This window comes from Magnolia sinica, chromosome 18 (assembly GCF_029962835.1).
Source record: "Magnolia sinica isolate HGM2019 chromosome 18, MsV1, whole genome shotgun sequence".
NCBI lineage: Eukaryota > Viridiplantae > Streptophyta > Magnoliopsida > Magnoliales > Magnoliaceae > Magnolia > Magnolia sinica.
In genome coordinates this window covers 17489152-17500217 of record NC_080590.1, presented here as the reverse complement: position 1 = coordinate 17500217, position 11066 = coordinate 17489152, and positions in this window count along the sequence as shown.

The window sequence follows — 11066 nt, the reverse complement described above, 5'->3', positions numbered from 1 at the left end:
CAATTCCCTAAACCTATGTCTTATAACCTAAACCTAAACCTAAACCTAAACCTTAACCTTAACTTATACCTATAACCTATATCCTAAACCAAAATCCATGACCTAAAATTTTAACCTATAACCTAAACCTCAACCTTAACTTAAACCTATAACCTAAACCTGAACATATAACCTTAACCTAAAACCTAAAACCTAAACCTAAACCTATAACCCAAATGTATTCTCAATTCCCTAAACTTAAACCTACACCTAATCCTAATCGTAACTCCCTAACCTAAACCTATCTTTAAACTTGAAAACCCAAACATAAACCCGACCCCGAACCCAAAACCGGTTTCCTAAACCTAAACCAAAACCTATAACCAAAACCTATAACCAAAACCCAAACCGACACCTAAACCTAAACCTAAACCTAAACCCTAACCTAAACCTATAACCAAAACCCAAACCGACACCTAAACCTAAACCTAAACCTAAACCTATAACCTAACCTCAACCTAGACCTAAACTTAAACCTATAGCCTAAACTCAAATCCCTAAACCTAAACCTAAACCTAAACCTATAGCCTAAACTCAATTCCCTAAACCTTAACCTAGACCTAGACCTAAACCTAAACCTATAGCCTAAACTCAATTCCCTAAACCTCAACCTAGACCTGATCCTAAACCTAAACCTAAACTCAAATCCCTAAACCTTAACCTAGACCTAGACCTAAACCTAAACCTAAACCTATAGCCTAAACTCAATTCCCTAAACCTTAACCTAGACCTAGACCTAAACCTAAACCTATAACCTAAACTCAATTCCCTAAACCTCAACCTAGACCTAATCCTAAACCTATAACCAAAACCCAAACCGACACCTAAACCTAAACCTAAACCTAAACCTATAACCTAACCTCAACCTAAACCTAAGCTTAAACCTATAGCCTAAACTCAAATCCCTAAACCTTAACCTAGACCTAGACTTAAACTTAAACCTATACCTAAACTCAATTCCCTAAACCTCAACCTAAACCTAAACTTAAACCTATAGCCTAAACTCAAATCCCTAAACCTTAACCTAGACCTAGACCTAAACCTAAACCTAAACCTATAGCCCAAACTCAATTCCCTAAACCTTAACCTAGACCTAGACCTAAACCTAAACCTATAGCCTAAACTCAATTCCCTAAACCTCAACCTAAACCTAAACTTAAACCTATAGCCTAAACTCAATTCCCTAAACCTTAACCTAGACCTAGACCTAAACCTAAACCTATAGCCTAAACTCAATTCCCTAAACCTTAACCTAGACCTAAACCTAAACCTAAACCTATAACCTAAACTCAATTCCCTAAACCTCAACCTAGACCTAAACCTAAACCTATAGCCTAAACTCAATTCCCTAAACCTCAACCTAGACCTAATCCTAAACCTAAACCTAAACTCAAATCCCTAAACCTTAACCTATAACCTAACCTAAACCTATAACCAAAACCCAAACCGACACCTAAACCTAAACCTAAACCTAAACCTATAACCTAACCTCAACCTAGACCTAAACTTAAACCTATAGCCTAAACTCAAATCCCTAAACCTTAACCTAGACCTAGACCTAAACCTAAACCTAAACTTATAGCCCAAACTCAATTCCCTAAACCTTAACCTAGACCTAGACCTAAACCTAAACCTATAGCCTAAACTCAATTCCCTAAACCTCAACCTAAACCTAAACCTAAACCTATAACCTAAACTCAATTCCCTAAACCTCAACCTAGACCTAATCCTAAACCTAAACCTAAACCTAAACTCAAATCCCTAAACCGTAACCTATAACCTAACCTAAATCTATAACCAAAACCCAAACCGACACCTAAACCTAAACCTAAACCTAAACCTATAACCTACACCTAAACTTAAACCTATAGCCTAAACTCAAATCCCTAAACCTTAACCGCTGACCTAGACCTAAACCTAAACCTATAGCCTAAACTCAATTCCCTAAACCTCAACCTAGACCTAATCCTAAACCTATAACCAAAACCCGAACCGACACCTAAACCTAAACCTAAACCTCTAACCTAACCTCAACCTAGACCTAAACTTAAACCTATAGCCTAAACCCAATTCGCTAAACCTTAACCTAGACCTAGACCTAAACCTAAACCTATAGCCTAAACTCAATTCCCTAAACCTCAACCTAAACCTAAACCTAAACCTATAACCTAAACTCAATTCCCTAAACCTCAACCTAGACCTAATCCTAAACCTAAACCTAAACTCAATTCCCTAAACCTTAACCTAGACCTAGACCTAAACCTAAACCTATAGCCTAAACTCAATTCCCTAAACCTCAACCTAAACCTAAACCTAAACCTATAGCCTAAACTCAATTCCCTAAACCTCAACCTAAACCTAAACTTAAACCTATAGCCTAAACTCAAATCCCTAAACCTTAACCTAGACCTAGACCTAAACCTAAACCTAAACCTATAGCCCAAACTCAATTCCCTAAACCTTAACCTAGACTTAGACCTAAACCTAAACCTATAGCCTAAACTCAATTCCCTAAACCTCAACCTAAACCTAAACCTAAACCTATAACCTAAACTCAATTCCCTAAACCTCAACCTAGACCTAATCCTAAACCTAAACCTAAACTCAAATCCCTAAACCTTAACCTATAACCTAACCTAAACCTATAACCAAAACCCAAACCGACACCTAAACCTAAACCTAAACCTAAACCTATAACCTAACCTCAACCTAGACCTAAACTTAAACCTATAGCCTAAACTCAAATCCCTAAACCTTAACCGCTGACCTAGACCTAAACCTAAACCTATAGCCTAAACTCAATTCCCTAAACCTCAACCTAGACCTAATCCTAAACCTATAACCAAAACCCAAACCGACACCTAAACCTAAACCTAAACCTAAACCTATAACCTAACCTCAACCTAGACCTAAACTTAAACCTATAGCCTAAACTCAATTCGCTAAACCTTAACCTAGACCTAGACCTAAACCTAAACCTATGACCTAAACTCAATTCCGTAAACCTCAACCTAAACCTAAACCTAAACCTATAACCTAAACTCAATTCCCTAAACCTTAACCTAGACCTAATCCTAAACCTAAACCTAAACTCAATTCCCTAAACCTTAACCTAGACCTAGACCTAAACCTAAACCTATAGCCTAAACTCAATTCCCTAAACCTCAACCTAAACCTAAACCTAAACCTATAGCATAAACTCAATTCCCTAAACCTTAACCTAGACCTAAACTCAATTCCCTAAACCTATAGCCTAAACTCAATTCCCTAAACCTCAACCTAGACCTAATCCTAAACCTAAACCTAAACTCAAATCCCTAAACCTTAACCTATAACCTAACCTAAACCTATACTTATAACCTAAAACTATTCCCAAATCCCAAAACCTATTACCTAAACCTAACCTTTCCCTAAACCATAACCCATTCTCAATTCCCTAAAGCTATAACCTATAACCTAAACCTAAACCTAAACATAAACCTAACCTAAACTTATAACCTTTCCTAAAACCTTTAACTTAAACCTAAACTTAAAACCTAAATGTATTCTCAAATTCTTAAACCCAAACCTACACCTAATCCTAATCTCAACTCCCTAACCTAAACCTAAACTTGAAAGCCCAAACCTAAACCCGATCCCGAACCCGAACCCGATTTCCTAAACCTAAACCTTAACTTGTAATCAAGTTCCCAAAAGCTATAACCTATAACCTAAACCTTAACCTAAACCTAAACCAAAATCTATAACCTAAACCTTAACCTATAACCTAAACTTAATTATAACCTATAGCCTAACCTTAACCTAAACCTATAACCTAAACCTAAACCAAACCTAAACCTATAATCATATGGTGAGACCATTTCTTTTGTGTCAATTTCATTCCTCTTTGAGTTTTTTTTTAATTCATTAAGAAAAAAAAAGTGGTTATACGTGATGCACTTCTTTTACTGTCTTTCTTTTCTCTAATGGGCATTCTAATTTATGAATGACATGACTGTTTGTAAGATGATGGAATATACGAAGCTGCTGAAATTCGGTGAAGTCGAGCACATTTCTCTAATGAAACCAAAAATTTGTATTTTCAGCATTATTGTATTTGTAACTGTATTTGATTGTAATTGTAATTAATTGAATGAAGGATCGTAATTGTAATTGAATGAATGAAGGATTGTAATTGTAATTGAATGAATGAAGGATTGTAATTGTAATTGAATGAATGAATGATTGTAATTGAATGAATGAATGATTGTACGTGGTAATTGAATGAATGAATGAATGATTGTAATTGAATGAATGGATGAATGAATGAATGATTGTACAGTGGTAATTGAATGAATAGGTGATTTAATTTTTCAATGTACAAAATAGCTACGGATATTGACCGTAGCCACTAGTCAAACAGGTGTAGACTTTTTAATTTTGGCATATTGCTACGGACTTTCAGCTACAAATAATATCCGTAGCTGTTTGAAGTTTTTGCTACAGATATAATTGCTATGGATTATATCTGTAGCTATTTACAATATAGCTACGGATTAAATCCGTAGCCAATAATCAGATAGGTGTAGCCTTTTAAATTTTGCCCTATTGCTACGGACTTTCAGCTATAAATATATCTATAGCTGTTTATTTTTTTTTTGCTACAGGGGAAAAGGCTACGGATTTAATCCGTAGCCTTAGGTCTATGGCTACGGATTAAATCCGTAGCCATAGGTTCCAGACCTATCGTTATGGCACCTACGACGACGGTCGTGTTACGGACTAGCTACGGACTTAATCCGTAGCCATAGACCTAAGGCTACGGATTAAGTCCGTAGCCTTTACCCGTTTTTTTGCTAATGAATTATGGCTACTCCTGGTATAAATTGAGATAAAAATATAGATTTGTTTTGTTTTGATTTGATTGATATGAGGTGCCATGTTCTGCTAGTCCTTTAGTTATTTATAGATTTTTTTTTTTTTTTTTTTCTGAACCTATTCGTTTATATGTTTTTCTTCTTCAATCTAATGGTTAATATATGACAGTTGAGGAATCACCACATCAGCCTTCCAAATCCTTTGTACATTTCTTGATATGTGTCCCTTTGACCATTTCCCTTTCAGTCGACCACTTTATGCTTCCAAGCTTCCCGGCCGCCTCTTACCTTCCGACCGCTCGATCGCACCTCTTGGATTCTCTGCAGCATTTTGTTTCATCTAGTCTATCATGCTTCCTGGATTTTCGACTGCATTCTGTTTCTTCTGTCTAACCGCGCTTCTTGGATTTTTGGCCGCATTCCGTTTTTTCCGCTTGATCGCACTTCTTGGATTCTCGGCCACACTTTAAATTCCCTTAAAGATATGCCACAGGCTATCTCTGTCCCTGCAATGACACAAGTTCATTCCTAATTGACTATTCCAAGAATGGTAAGAAATAAGGTACAACATTGCCTCTCATGTCATCTCACACTTGGTTTAAAAAAAAAACAATAGATTCGACCATCTTGGTCGAATTCAGTCATCTTCATAAAAATAAAAAATAAAAATCGAAATCATCCATTTTGGTCAAATTCAGTCATTTTGATCGAAAAACATCAAAGTCGATAATCTTGGTCGAACTCAACCATCTAAGTCGAAAAACAACAAATTCAGCTATATTAGTCAAATTCAATTGTCTTGATTATAAAAAAAAACAAAAAAAAAAACAAAAAACATCAAAGTCAGTCATCTTGGTCGAAAAATATCAAATTCATTTATATTAGTCAAATTCGGTCATATTGATTAAAAAGCATCAAATTCGGCTGTCTTAGTTGAATTTGGTCATCTTAGTCGAAAAACATCAAAGTCGGTTGTCTTGATTAAGCTCATTCATCTTGGTAAAAATAAAATTAAAATAGTAAATTCGACGCAGTAATGGAGACTGTCGGTCAATCCATTCCTGAGAAGGCTTATGATAGGTTTAGGTAATAGTATGGCTGAGAACTTGGCATGCTGATTCTTAGAACAATTACATGATTCGGTCACAATCCAATTGGTGTGGTTCAGGTACTGGCGGCAATTCCAAACTTACCTAGTTTTGTCTTCCATGATACGGTGGATTCTGTTGAAAATCAATGGTTTAAAAATAATAATAATTCAATTTTTCAAAATTTTGGGATTTTCCCGCCTAAATACTTTTTTGAATTTTTAAATTAAAAAGTGCGATGTGTGTGCTTTGTCCCACATCGGAAATGCAAAGAATAGTTTTGTGGTTTATATGAGATGTTGAGAAGTGTATTCTTACTTGGAACTTTTTGGAAGAGATGAAACACGGGTTGCGTGTTCCAGTGCGAAGCACTGGAACACACGCACGCACATGCGCGCGCGCGCTCGCGCTCGGGCATGGGCGTGGGCGTGGGCAGTGAGGCAATGAGGCAGTGTGGCCGTAGTGGCGCTAGATGGCACACTTTGCACGAGACGGTGCGACCTCGGTGCGATGGGTCTGGTCAGAGCCTTAGGGCGGTGTGGATCTGAAATGTTGAAAATGAGCCTGAGTTTTATAGGTGACTGAGAACGGTCGGATCTTAAATCCGAAACGTCCAGCCGTTTCTTAAACGGATGGCTACCTTAAAAGCCACAATAGTCCTAAAACGAACGGGCTAGGATGATCCAACGGTCAGATCTACAGATCTAATGACCAGAAACGTCTGAGATTAATGGACAACGGCCAGAAACGTTTTTCAAATGTTCTGGACCATTGAATACCATACAGCAACAGGTCTAAACCTGAGGCCTATATAAACTGGACCATTCCAATCCGATTTCATCATCTCAACACACCATCTCCCCCATCAAATCAGATATAGTCTATAGCTTCATTTTAGAATACTGTTATCTTCTCCATCGTCTAAATCTGCCAGAATAAATCTACTGCGTTAAATTGTTCCATAGTGGACCTATCGTGATTGCTGCACGCTGGATCCAGATAAGGCTTGTCTTATCCTGGAAGCAATTTGCCTGTAACCCATCAGCAGTTGATAAGGGGGCGAATCACACTTTAAGGACAGCGTATTTTATATGTGATTCAGCCTAGTGATAATCTTTATTTTTCTTTTTTTCGGTATATCCAAAAGAAACTTTTCTAATAGATTCCCAGGGAAATGTCGCCCCCCAAGTATACCATGGTTTCCTTCTACATGAATGACATTTCTGACCTCCTATTCTAGTCATTTAAACTCAGCATGTAGAAGAAAATTCCACACTTCCCGTATTGGAGTAGGATGTATGTTCCGTCGTAAAGGAGGTGCTTGCGGTATTGGCTATACTAGGGGTATCAGTGTTAGACTTTTGAAAGAAGTAGTGTTAACCTGTTGCTAAGGCACCATAGGTGATCTTTTGGCAAAGAGAACCATCACTTAATTCATGTTTTTAGCATAGCTGTCCATCCATCTACCTAAAGCTTCAATCTGAACCCATGATTGTTTGACGATATGCTAAATTCCTTATCATATATCGATTATTCTATCTTAAAATATTTTAAGAGGATCAAACCGAGATGAGGATACCCTATTTGGGTTTAATGGAAATGATACTGGATTCGATAGAAAAGTTAATTACTTAGGTGCTTGATGAACCTATCTTTAGCTCATGATTTCTCAAGATTAATGCACTGATAAATATTCTAATACTCAGATTCCCACTAGGCATGCCAAAAAAATGTTGGCACTTGGTTTGTTTTTTTCATGTGTGGTATGTGTGAGCATGTCACAATCGATATAGTGGCTCGTTTCAAACTGATCAACTTTGACCCCATGTGCCAAAATAATACGTCCAATATGAACATATATTACAAGAATATAAAAAGATCAATCACCTACTCAGCTACTTGCAGAATTTTGTAATGATCAGGCAGTAATCAAAGGGTGGGCTTCTTCCTCCGAAAGTGAGTTGGCTTTTACATAAAAGGACTTTTTAGTATACCTGTGCAATCAAACAAAAGTAAAAACTCACAAGCAACTGGAAGAATGCGTCTCTAGAATTAACTACTTAATATTGGATAAGGATCTAGTCCAACGTATAAGCATATACCTGTATTACAACTAAGAACTATCATTAAGAATTACCACCACTGGATTGTCGCTACTCCTACGATTAATTGAGATAAAAGATACATTTATTTTGATTTAATTGGTGTGAGATGCCTTATATTCTGCTAATCCTCTGACTATTTATAGATTTTTTTTTCTTGTATACGTTTTTCTCCTTCAATCCAATGATTATGACAATTGAGTCGCCATGTTAGTTTTTTCGATCCTTCATTTCTTGGTGCGTGTCCCTCTGACCATTCTTCTTCCGCTTGACTATGTCTCACTGAAAACCACACTTCTTAGATTCTCGGCCATATTCCATTTCTTCTACTCAATTATGCCTCTTAAATTTCCAACTTGACTTCAAAAGTTTCCTCCAAAATTTGCAGCATGCTCTCCCTTTCTCTACAATGACACGAACGATTGAAATAGGGTACAACAACAGAATGAACTTTTGTTGTCCATTTTTACCCGCTTATAACCCCCTCTCCCGGTTGTTATTAGTGACCCCATATATCCACAGAAGTGCATTTAGACACATGGCCTACCCATGTCATCTATTTGGACTGTTCATTTATTCATCCCTCTCATCACATGAAACTTTTACTTAAAAATGCTGATTGTATGATTTAGTAGATGATTGGTCCATATTATACACGTGTATAATGAACTCTCATTTGAGGGAGTGGTGCACAAGTAAGAACACATGCAGACAACGAATATGTTTTACATGGATGAGGAGGCCATCTTTGGCATGTCAAGATTGCTTGCTAGCATGGCAAAGTGATCGCTACTTTCTCCACCACCACACCTTTGATGGTGGGTCTAATTGAGATGACGTTGAGATCGAAGCAGACGTGTCATTGTGGAACATATCAATTTGATGAGGAGTCTTGTTGTGATGGTGTAGGGATGGGGTTCACCCCTTTTCTGTTTTATACTGGGTGGAACCCAAGTAGCTTAGGAGTAATGAGTTATATCCAGGGGTGTGCATTAAACTGATAAAACCGTGGAACTGGAACGGAATAGACCAAACCGTACGATTTGGTTCGGTTATAGAGTGCACAGGTTCCAATTCTGGTTCCAAAAATCAAAGAACCGTTTAGTTTGATTCAGTTCTCAATCGGTTTAGGAGTATGTAGAACCGAACCGTGAATCGATCCATAGAACTGAACTGTGGAACTGTAATGCCCCGGCCGAGTAAATACTCGACTCCCGATATTCCAAGTGCCACTTATACTTTGCGAAAGCGGGATTTTATAATTCGTTTCACCTGACATTTGAGCTGTTTATATAATTAAAATAGACTATGCGATGTACCCTGGAATAAATGTAAATTTTAATGCAAGTAAATCAACTATAAGTAAAAAATGTCCATCCAGAGTATGGGAATACCGCTGATAAAAATATGCAACCCAAAATTTACAAATGTGTTAACTATAAGATCTTATCGATGACTAACGGGCGTCCTACCTTGGCCCACTGAGCAACTGAATATATGAGGACTTCTCCTCTGAATCTATGGATGCCTCATCCAACTCGTCGAACTCTAGGGTGCCTGCATTTATAATAGGGTCTAGTTGGTATTTTAAAACACCGTCTTAAAGTGGGAGTGAGTGATCAACTTAGTGGTTCTATTAATTCTAAGTTACACATGTTATTGATTCCACTAGCACAAGTAATGTAAAGCAAATTAAACACTCAGTTTCTAAATACTCTTATTAATGCACATATATGCTATATAAGATGATGCATGCCCTCACAATCCAACACTCCCTCATAGTGATTCCAACTCCTTATTCGTAAATAACCAACACTCCCTCATCATGCGACCTCAACTCCTAAGTCGCCACATCTAACTAATGCAATGTGATAAGTATGTAATGCAGGTAAACATCCATTGACTTACATAAATGACAAATCATCAAGTCAAAGCTAAATCTTATATGATTTTTAAAGGAAGCTGTGAATAGAATGGGAGTGGGTTGTCCAAAAAGGAATCAACTAGATTAAATTTTCTAATAATTATTCCCAATCATATCTCTCAGATGTTTAGAAATTTTAAGCGTCTTTGGTCTACCAAAGATAGTATGAATATTTTCAGGATATACCCCAACTTAGAAAACATCAGTGAGGGGCTTTCAAAGTGCACCACCAAAAAAAAAAAAAAAAAAAAAAAACATCATGCCTAATGCCCTTGCGATTTTTTGACCAAAAATCCCTAAGCAATAATGGAAAAGAAATTGCTAATAGCTTTATTGAGAGCTAAGTTCAAATGAAGTCGAGTCAAAATTACCAAATATGTATTACATTTTTTAACAGCTATATTTTAGGGGTCACAGGAGATTTGGATCAATATAATATCTGTTTTTCCTCTTCATCCGTGTATGTGTGATCTTATAAACATATTAGATGGAAAATAAAAGCTCTACAAATGTTTTAATGGTGAGAATCGGTGTTCACACTACTATTTGTGGTATGGTCCACTTGAACTTTGGATATGATTCAGTTTTGGGATCATAATCTAAAATAATCTTGCTAAATGGATAAATAGTGTGGATATAATAAATACATTATTATCGACCTCATGTAACTTTAATTTCATTCTAGTTTGAACCCTTCCTATAACATGGAAGTCGGGGAGGGTTAGTGGTCGTCTTCTTACATACTCACACCAGCGAGGTTGGTGGCGTGTGGCACATTAGTTGATCTGCTTATCTTACACCGAAAGTGGATTGGCTAGTGTACCACACACCAACTATATAGCTGCTGTAGGTATGTGTCATGCAAAGATAAGCATTGACACTCCTCGAGCTCCAAGTTGTACGAATGGTTCGAACGAGATCAAAGTTACGTTGGCCCCACAGTGATATCCAAAGATCATTTGGACCACACCACAAATATCAGCGGAGATAATGATTTTCACCGTCAAAAAATTCGTATAGCCCACCATAACGCTTGTTTTCCATCTAATCTATTCAT